General features: G+C 57.7%; 1 protein-coding gene across 1 annotated transcript in view; it reads left to right on the forward strand.

The window, feature by feature from the left end:
- nfatc2ip (nuclear factor of activated T cells 2 interacting protein) overlaps positions 1–8,273 on the forward strand; it is a 41,430-nt gene that overhangs the window by 17,802 nt on the left and 15,355 nt on the right.

Raw genomic sequence — 8,273 nt, forward strand, 5'->3', positions numbered from 1 at the left:
CCCACTGTCCCCCCAGTCTGTCCCCTCTCTCTATATCCCACTGTCCCCCCCAGTCTGTCCCCTCTCTCTATATCCCACTGTCCCCCCAGTCTGTCCCCTCTCTCTATATCCCACTGTCCCCCCAGTCTGTCCCCTCTCTCTCTATATCCCACTGTTCCCCCAGTCTGTACCCTCTCTCTATATCCCACTGTTCCCCCCAGTCTGTCCCCTCTCTCTATATCCCACTGTCCCCCCCCGAGTCTGTCCCCTCTCTCTATATCCCACTGTTCCCCCAGTCTGTCCCCTCTCTCTATACCCCACTGTCCCCCCAGTCTGTCCCCTCTCTCTATATCCCACTGTCCCCCCAGTCTGTCCCCTCTCTCTATATCCCACTGTTCCCCCAGTCTGTCCCCTCTCTCTATATCCCACTGTCCCCCCCAGTCTGTCCCCTCTCTCTATATCCCACTGTTCCCCCAGTCTGTCCCCTCTCTCTATATCCCACTGTCCCCCCCAGTCTGTCCCCTCTCTCTATATCCCCCTGTCCCCCAGTCTGTCCCCTCTCTCTATATCCCACTGTTCCACCCAGTCTGTCACCTCACTCTATATCCCACTGTACCCCCAGTCTGTCCCCTCTCTCTATATCCCACTGTCCCCCCCAGTCTGTCCCCTCTCTCTATATCCCACTGTACCCCCAGTCTGTCCCCTCTCTCTATATCCCACTGTCCACCCCAGTCTGTCCCCTCTCTCTATATCCCACTGTCCCCCCAGTCTGTCCCCTCTCTCTATATCCCACTGTCCCCCCCAGTCTGTCCCCTCTCTCTATATCCCACTGTCCCCCCCAGTCTGTCCCCACTCTCTATATCCCACTGTCCCCCCAGTCTGTCCCCTCTCTCTATATCCCACTGTCCCCCCAGTCTGTCCCCTCTCTCTATATCCCACTGACCCCCCCAGTCTGTCCCCTCTCTCTATATCCCACTGTCCCCCCAGTCTGTCCCCACTCTCTATATCCCACTGTCCCCCCAGTCTGTCCCCTCTCTCTATATCCCACTGTCCCCCCCAGTCTGTCCCCTCTCTCTATATCCCACTGTCCCCCCCAGTCTGTCCCCACTCTCTATATCCCACTGTCCCGCCCAGTCTGTCCCCTCTCTCTTTCTCCCACTGTCCCCCGAGTCTGTCCCCTCTCTCTATATCCCACTGTCCCCCCAGTCTGTCCCCTCTCTCTATATCGCACTGTCTCCCCCAGTCTGTCCCCTCTCTCTATATCCCACTGTCCCCCCAGTCTGTCCCCTCTCTCTATATCCCACTGTCCCCCCCCAGTCTGTCCCCTCTCTCTATATCCCACTGTTCCCCCAATCTGTCCCCTCTCTCTATATCCCACTGTTCCCCCAGTCTGTCCCCTCTCTCTATATCCCACTGTCCCCTCTCTCTATATCCCACTGTCCCCCCAGTCTGTCCCCTCTCTCTATATCCCACTGTCCCCCCAGTCTGTCCCCTCTCTCTATATCCCCCTGTCCCCCCAGTCTGTCCCCTCTCTCTATATCCCACTGTCCCCCCGAGTCTGTCCCCTCTCTCTATATCCCACTGTCCCCCCCAGTCTGTCCCCTCTCTCTATATCCCACTGTCCCCCCCAGTCTGTCCCCTCTCTCTATACCCCACTGTCCCCCCAGTCTGTCCCCTCTCTCTATATCCCCCTGTTCCCCCAGTCTGTCCCTCTCTCTATATCCCACTGTCCCCCCAGTCTGTCCCCTCTCTCTATATCCCACTGTCCTCCCAGTCTGTCCCCTCTCTCTATATCCCACTGTCCCCCCCAGTCTGTCCCCTCTCTCTATATCCCACTGTCCTCCCAGTCTGTCCCATCTCTCTTTATCCCACTGTACCCCCCAGTCTGTCCCCTCTCTCTATATCCCACTGTCCCCCATTCAGTCACCTCTCTCTATATCCCACTGTCCCCCCCAGTCTGTCCCCTCTCTCTATATCCCACTGTCCCCCCAGTCTGTCCCCTCTCTCTATATCCCACTGTCCCCCCCAGTCTGTCCCCTCTCTCTATATCCCACTGTCCCCTCAGTCTCTCCCCTCTCTCTATATCCCACTGTCCCCCCAGTCTGTCCCCTCTCTCTATATCCCACTGTCCCCCCCAGTCTGTCCCCTCTCTCTATATCCCACTGTCCCCCCAGTCTGTCCCCTCTCTCTATATCCCACTGTCCCCCCCAGTCTGTCCACTCTCTCTATATCCCACTGTTCCCCCAGTCTGTCCCCTCGCTATATATCCCACTGTTCCCCCAGTCTGTCCCCTCTGTCTATATCCCACTGTCCCCCCCAGTCTGTCCCCTCTCTCTATATCCCCCTGTCCCCCAGTCTGTCCCCTCTCTCTATATCCCACTGTTCCACCCAGTCTGTCCCCTCACTCTATATCCCACTGTACCCCCAGTCTGTCCCCTCTCTCTATATCCCACTGTCCCCCCAGTCTGTCCCCTCTCTCTATATCCCACTGTTCCCCCATTCTGTCCCCTCTCTCTATATCCCACTGTCCCCCCAGTCTGTCCCCTCTCTCTATATCCCACTGTACCCCCAGTCTGTCCCCTCTCTCTATATCCCACTGTCCACCCCAGTCTGTCCCCTCTCTCTATATCCCACTGTCCCCCCAATCTGACCCCTCTCTCTATATCCCACTGTCCCCCCCAGTCTGTCCCCTCTCTCTATATCCCACTGTCCCCCCCAGTCTGTCCCCACTCTCTATATCCCACTGTCCCCCCAGTCTATCCCCTCTCTCTCTATATCCCACTGTTCCCCCAGTCTGTCCCCTCTCTCTCTATATCCCACTGTCCCCCCAGTCTGTCCGCTCTCTCTATATCCCACTGTCCCCCCCAGTCTGTCCCCTCTCTCTATATCCCACTGTTCCCCCAGTCTGTCCCATCTCTCTTTATCCCACTGTACCCCCCAGTCTGTCCCCTCTCTCTATATCCCACTGTTCCCCCAGTCTGTCCCCTCTCTCTCTATATCCCACTGTCCCCCCAGTCTGTCCCCTCTCTCTATATCCCACTGTTCCCCCCCAGTCTGTCCCCTCTCTCTATATCCCACTGTCCCCCCAGTCTGTCCCATCTCTCTTTATCCCACTGTACCCCCCAGTCTGTCCCCTCTCTCTATATCCCACTGTTCCCCCAGTCTGTCCCCTCTCTCTCTATATCCCACTGTCCACCCAGTCTGTCCCCTCTCTCTATATCCCACTGTCCCCCCCAGTCTGTCCCCTCTCTCTATATCCCACTGTCCCCCCAGTCTGTCCCCTCTCTCTATATCCCACTGTCCCCCCAGTCTGTCCCCTCTCTCTATATCCCACTGTCCCCCCCAGTCTGTCCCCTCTCTCTATATCCCACTGTTCCCCCAGTCTGTCCCCTCTCTCTATATCCCACTGTCCCCCCAGACTTTCCCCTCTCTCTATATCCCACTGTCCCCCCAGTCTGTCCCCTCTCTCTATATCCCACTGTCTCCCCCAGTCTGTCCCCTCTCTCTATATCCCACTGTCCCCCCAGTCTGTCCCCTCTCTCTATATCCCACTGTCTCCCCCAGTCTGTCCCCTCTCTCTATATCCCACTGTTCCCCCAGTCTTTCCCCTCTCTCTATATCCCACTTTCCCCCCCAGTCTGTCCCCTCTCTCTATATCCCACTGTCCCCCAGTCTGTCCCCTCTCTCTATATCCCCCTGTTCCCCCAGTCTGTCCCCTCTCTCAATATCCCACTGTCCCCCCAGTCTGTCCCCTCCCTCTATATCCCACTGTCCCCCCCAGTCTGTCCCCTCTCTCCATATCCCACTGTTCCCCCAGTCTGTCCCCTCTCTGTATATCCCACTGTTTCCCCAGTCAGTCCCCTCTCTCTATATCCCACTGTCCCCCCAGTCTGTCCCCTCTCTCTATATCCCACTGTCCCCCCAGTCTGTCCCCTCTCTCTATATCCCACTGTCCCCCCAGTCTGTCCCCTCTCTCTATATCCCACTGTACCCCCCAGTCTGTCCCCTCTCTCTATATCCCACTGTTTCCCCAGTCAGTCCCCTCTCTCTATATCCCACTGTCCCCCCCAGTCTGTCCCCTCTCTCTATATCCCACTGTCCCCCCAAGTCTGTCCCCTCTCTCTATATCCCACTGTCCCCCCCAGTCTGTCCCCTCTCTCTATATCCCACTGTCCCCCCAGTCTGTCCCCTCTCTCTATATCCCACTGTCCCCCCAGTCTGTCCCCTCTCTCTATATCCCACTCTCCCCCCCAGTCTGTCCCCTCTCTCTATATCCCACTGTCCACCCCAGTCTGTCCCCTCTCTCTATATCCCACTGTCCCCCCAGTCTGTCCCCTCTCTCTATATCCCACTGTTCCCCCCAGTCTGTCACCTCTCTCTGTATCCCACTGTCCCCCCCAGTCTGTCCCCTCTCTCTCTATCCCACTGTCCCCCCCAGTCTGTTCCCCTCTCTCTATATCCCACTGTTCCCCCAGTCTGTCCCCTCTCTCTATATCCCACTGTTCCCCCAGTCTGGCCCCTCTCTCTATATCCCCCTGTCCCCCCCAGTCTGTCCCCTCTCTCTATATCCCACTGTCCCCCCAGTCTGTCCCCTCTCTATATCCCACTCTCCCCCCCAGTCTGTCCCCTCTCTCTATATCCCACTGTCCACCCCAGTCTGTCCCCTCTCTCTATATCCCACTGTTCCCCCCAGTCTGTCCCCTCTCTCTATATCCCACTGTTCACCCCAGTCTGTCCCCTCTCTCTATATCCCACTGTTCCCCCAGTCTGTCCCCTCTCTCTATATCCCACTGTCCCCCCAGTCTGTCCCCTCTCTCTATATCCCACTGTCCCCCCAGTCTGTCCCCTCTCTCTATATCCCACTGTCCCCCCAGTCTGTCCCCTCTCTCTATATCCCACTGTCCCCCCCAGTCTGTCCCCTCTCTCTATATCCCACTGTCCCCCCCAGTCTATCCCCTCTCTCTATATCCCACTGTCCCCCCAGTCTGTCCCCTCTCTCTATATCCCACTGTCCCCCCCAGTCTGTCCCCTCTCTCTGTATCCCACTGTCCCCCCCAGTCTGTCCCCTCTCTCTCTATCCCACTGTCCCCCCCAGTCTGTTCCCTCTCTCTATATCCCACTGTTCCCCCAGTCTGTCCCCTCTCTCTATATCCCACTGTTCCCCCAGTCTGGCCCCTCTCTCTATATCCCCCTGTCCCCCCCAGTCTGTCCCCTCTCTCTATATCCCACTGTCCCCCCCAGTCTGTCCCCTCTCTCTATATCCCACTGTTCCCCCAGTCTGTCCCCTCTCTCTATATCCCACTGTTCCCCCCAGTCTGTCCCCTTTCTCTATATCCCACTGTTCCCCCCAGTCTTTCCCCTCTCTCTATATCCCCCTGTCCCCCCAGTCTGTCCCCTCTCTCTATATCCCACTGTCCCCCCAGCCTGTCCCCTCTCTCTATATCCCACTGTCCCCCCAGTCTGTCCCCTCTCTTATCCCACTGTCCCCCCCAGTCTGTCCCCTCTCTCTATATCCCACTGTCCCCCAGTCTGTCCCCTCTCTCTATATCCCACTGTTCCCCCAGTCTGTCCCCTCTCTCTATATCCCACTCTCCCCCCAGTCTGTCCCCTCTCTCTATATCCCACTGTTCCCCCACTCTGTCCCCTCTCTCTATATCCCACTGTTCCCCCCAGTCTGTCCCCTCTCTCTATATCCCACTGTACCCCCCAGTCTGTCCCCTCTCTCTATATCCCACTGTTTCCCCAGTCAGTCCCCTCTCTCTATATCCCACTGTCCCCCCCAGTCTGTCCCCTCTCTCTATATCCCACTGTCCCCCCAAGTCTGTCCCCTCTCTCTATATCCCACTGTCCCCCCAGTCTGTCCCCTCTCTCTATATCCCACTGTCCCCCCAGTCTGTCCCCTCTCTCTATATCCCACTCTCCCCCCCAGTCTGTCCCCTCTCTCTATATCCCACTGTCCACCCCAGTCTGTCCCCTCTCTCTATATCCCACTGTTCCCCCCAGTCTGTCACCTCTCTCTGTATCCCACTGTCCCCCCCCAGTCTGTCCCCTCTCTCTCTATCCCACTGTCCCCCCCAGTCTGTTCCCTCTCTCTATATCCCACTGTCCCCCCCCAGTCTGTCCCCTCTCTCTATATCCCACTGTCCCCCCAGTCTGTCCCCTCTCTCTATATCCCACTGTCCCCCCAGTCTGTCCCCTCTCTCTATATCCCACTGTCCCCCCAGTCTGTCCCCTCTCTCTATATCCCACTGTCCCCCCAGTCTGTCCCCTCTCTCTATATCCCACTGTCCCCCCAGTCTGTCCCCTCTCTCTATATCCCACTGTCCCCCCAGTCTGTCCCCTCTCTCTATATCCCACTGTCCCCCCAGTCTGTCCCCTCTCTCTATATCCCACTGTTCCCCCAGTCTGTCCCCTCTCTCTATATCCCACTGTTCCCCCAGTCTGGCCCCTCTCTCTATATCCCCCTGTCCCCCCCAGTCTGTCCCCTCTCTCTATATCCCACTGTCCCCCACAGTCTGTCCCCTCTCTCTATATCCCACTGTTCCCCCAGTCTGTCCCCTCTCTCTATATCCCACTGTTCCCCCAGTCTGTCCCCTCTCTCTATATCCCACTGTCCCCCCAGTCTGTCCCCTCTCTCTATATCCCACTCTCCCCCCCAGTCTGTCCCCTCTCTCTATATCCCACTGTCCACCCCAGTCTGTCCCCTCTCTCTATATCCCACTGTTCCCCCCAGTCTGTCACCTCTCTCTGTATCCCACTGTCCCCCCCAGTCTGTCCCCTCTCTCTCTATCCCACTGTCCCCCCCAGTCTGTTCCCTCTCTCTATATCCCACTGTCCCCCCCCCAGTCTGTCCCCTCTCTCTATATCCCACTGTCCCCCCAGTCTGTCCCCTCTCTCTATATCCCACTGTCCCCCCAGTCTGTCCCCTCTCTCTATATCCCACTGTCCCCCCAGTCTGTCCCCTCTCTCTATATCCCACTGTCCCCCCAGTCTGTCCCCTCTCTCTCTATATCCCACTGTCCCCCCAGTCTGTCCCCTCTCTCTATATCCCACTGTTCCCCCAGTCTGTCCCCTCTCTCTCTATATCCCACTGTTCCCCCAGTCTGTCCCCTCTCTCTCTATATCCCACTGTCCCCCCAGTCTGTCCCCTCTCTCTATATCCCACTGTCCCCCCCAGTCTGTCCCCTCTCTCTATATCCCACTGTCCCCCGAGTCTGTCCCCTCTCTCTATATCCCACTGTTCCCCCAGTCTTTCCCCTCTCTCTATATCCCACTGTCCCCCCAGTCTGTCCCCTCTCTCTATATCCCACTGTCTCCCCCAGTCTGTTCCCTCTCTCTATATCCCACTGTCCCCCCAGTCTGTCCCCTCTCTCTATATCCCACTGTCTCCCTCAGTCTGTCCCCTCTCTCTATATCCCACTGTTCCCCCAGTCTTTCCCCTCTCTCTATATCCCACTTTCCCCCCCAGTCTGTCCCCTCTCTCTATATCCCACTGTCCCCTCAGTCTTTCCCCTCTCTCTATATCCCACTTTCCCCCCCAGTCTGTCCCCTCTCTCTATATCCCACTGTTCCCCCAGTCTTTCCCCTCTCTCTATATCCCACTTTCCCCCCCAGTCTGTCCCCTCTCTCTATACCCCACTGTCCCCCAGTCTGTCCCCTCTCTCTATATCCCCCTGTTCCCCCAGTCTGTCCCCTCTCTCTATATCCCACTGTCCCCCCCAGTCTGTCCCCTCTCTCTATATCCCACTGTCCCCCCAGTCTGTCCCCTCTCTCTCTATCCCACTGTCCCCCCAGTCTGTCCCCTCTCTCTATATCCCACTGTCCCCCCAGTCTGTCCCCTCTCTCTATATCCCACTGTCCCCCCAGTCTGTCCCCTCTCTCTATATCCCACTCTCCCCCCCAGTCTGTCCCCTCCCTCTATATCCCACTGTCCCCCCCTCGAATCTGTCCCCTCTCTCGATATCCCACTGTCCCCCCAGTCTGTCCCCTCACTCTATATCCCACTGTACCCCCAGTCTGTCCCCTCTCTCTATATCCCACTGTCCCCCCAGTCTGTCCCCTCTCTCTATATCCCACTGTCCCCCCAGTCTGTCCCCTCTCTCTATCTCCCACTCTTCCCCCAGTCTGTCCCCTCTCTCTATATCCCACTGTTCCCCCAGTCTGTCCCCTCTCTCTATATCCCACTCTCCCCCCCAGTCTGTCCCCTCTCTCTATATCCCACTGTTCCCCCACTCTGTCCCCTCTCTCTATATCCCCCAGTCTGTCCCCTCTCTCTATATCCCACTGTTCCCCCC

Source organism: Chiloscyllium punctatum, chromosome 51 (genome assembly GCF_047496795.1).
Source record: "Chiloscyllium punctatum isolate Juve2018m chromosome 51, sChiPun1.3, whole genome shotgun sequence".
Lineage (NCBI taxonomy): Eukaryota > Metazoa > Chordata > Chondrichthyes > Orectolobiformes > Hemiscylliidae > Chiloscyllium > Chiloscyllium punctatum.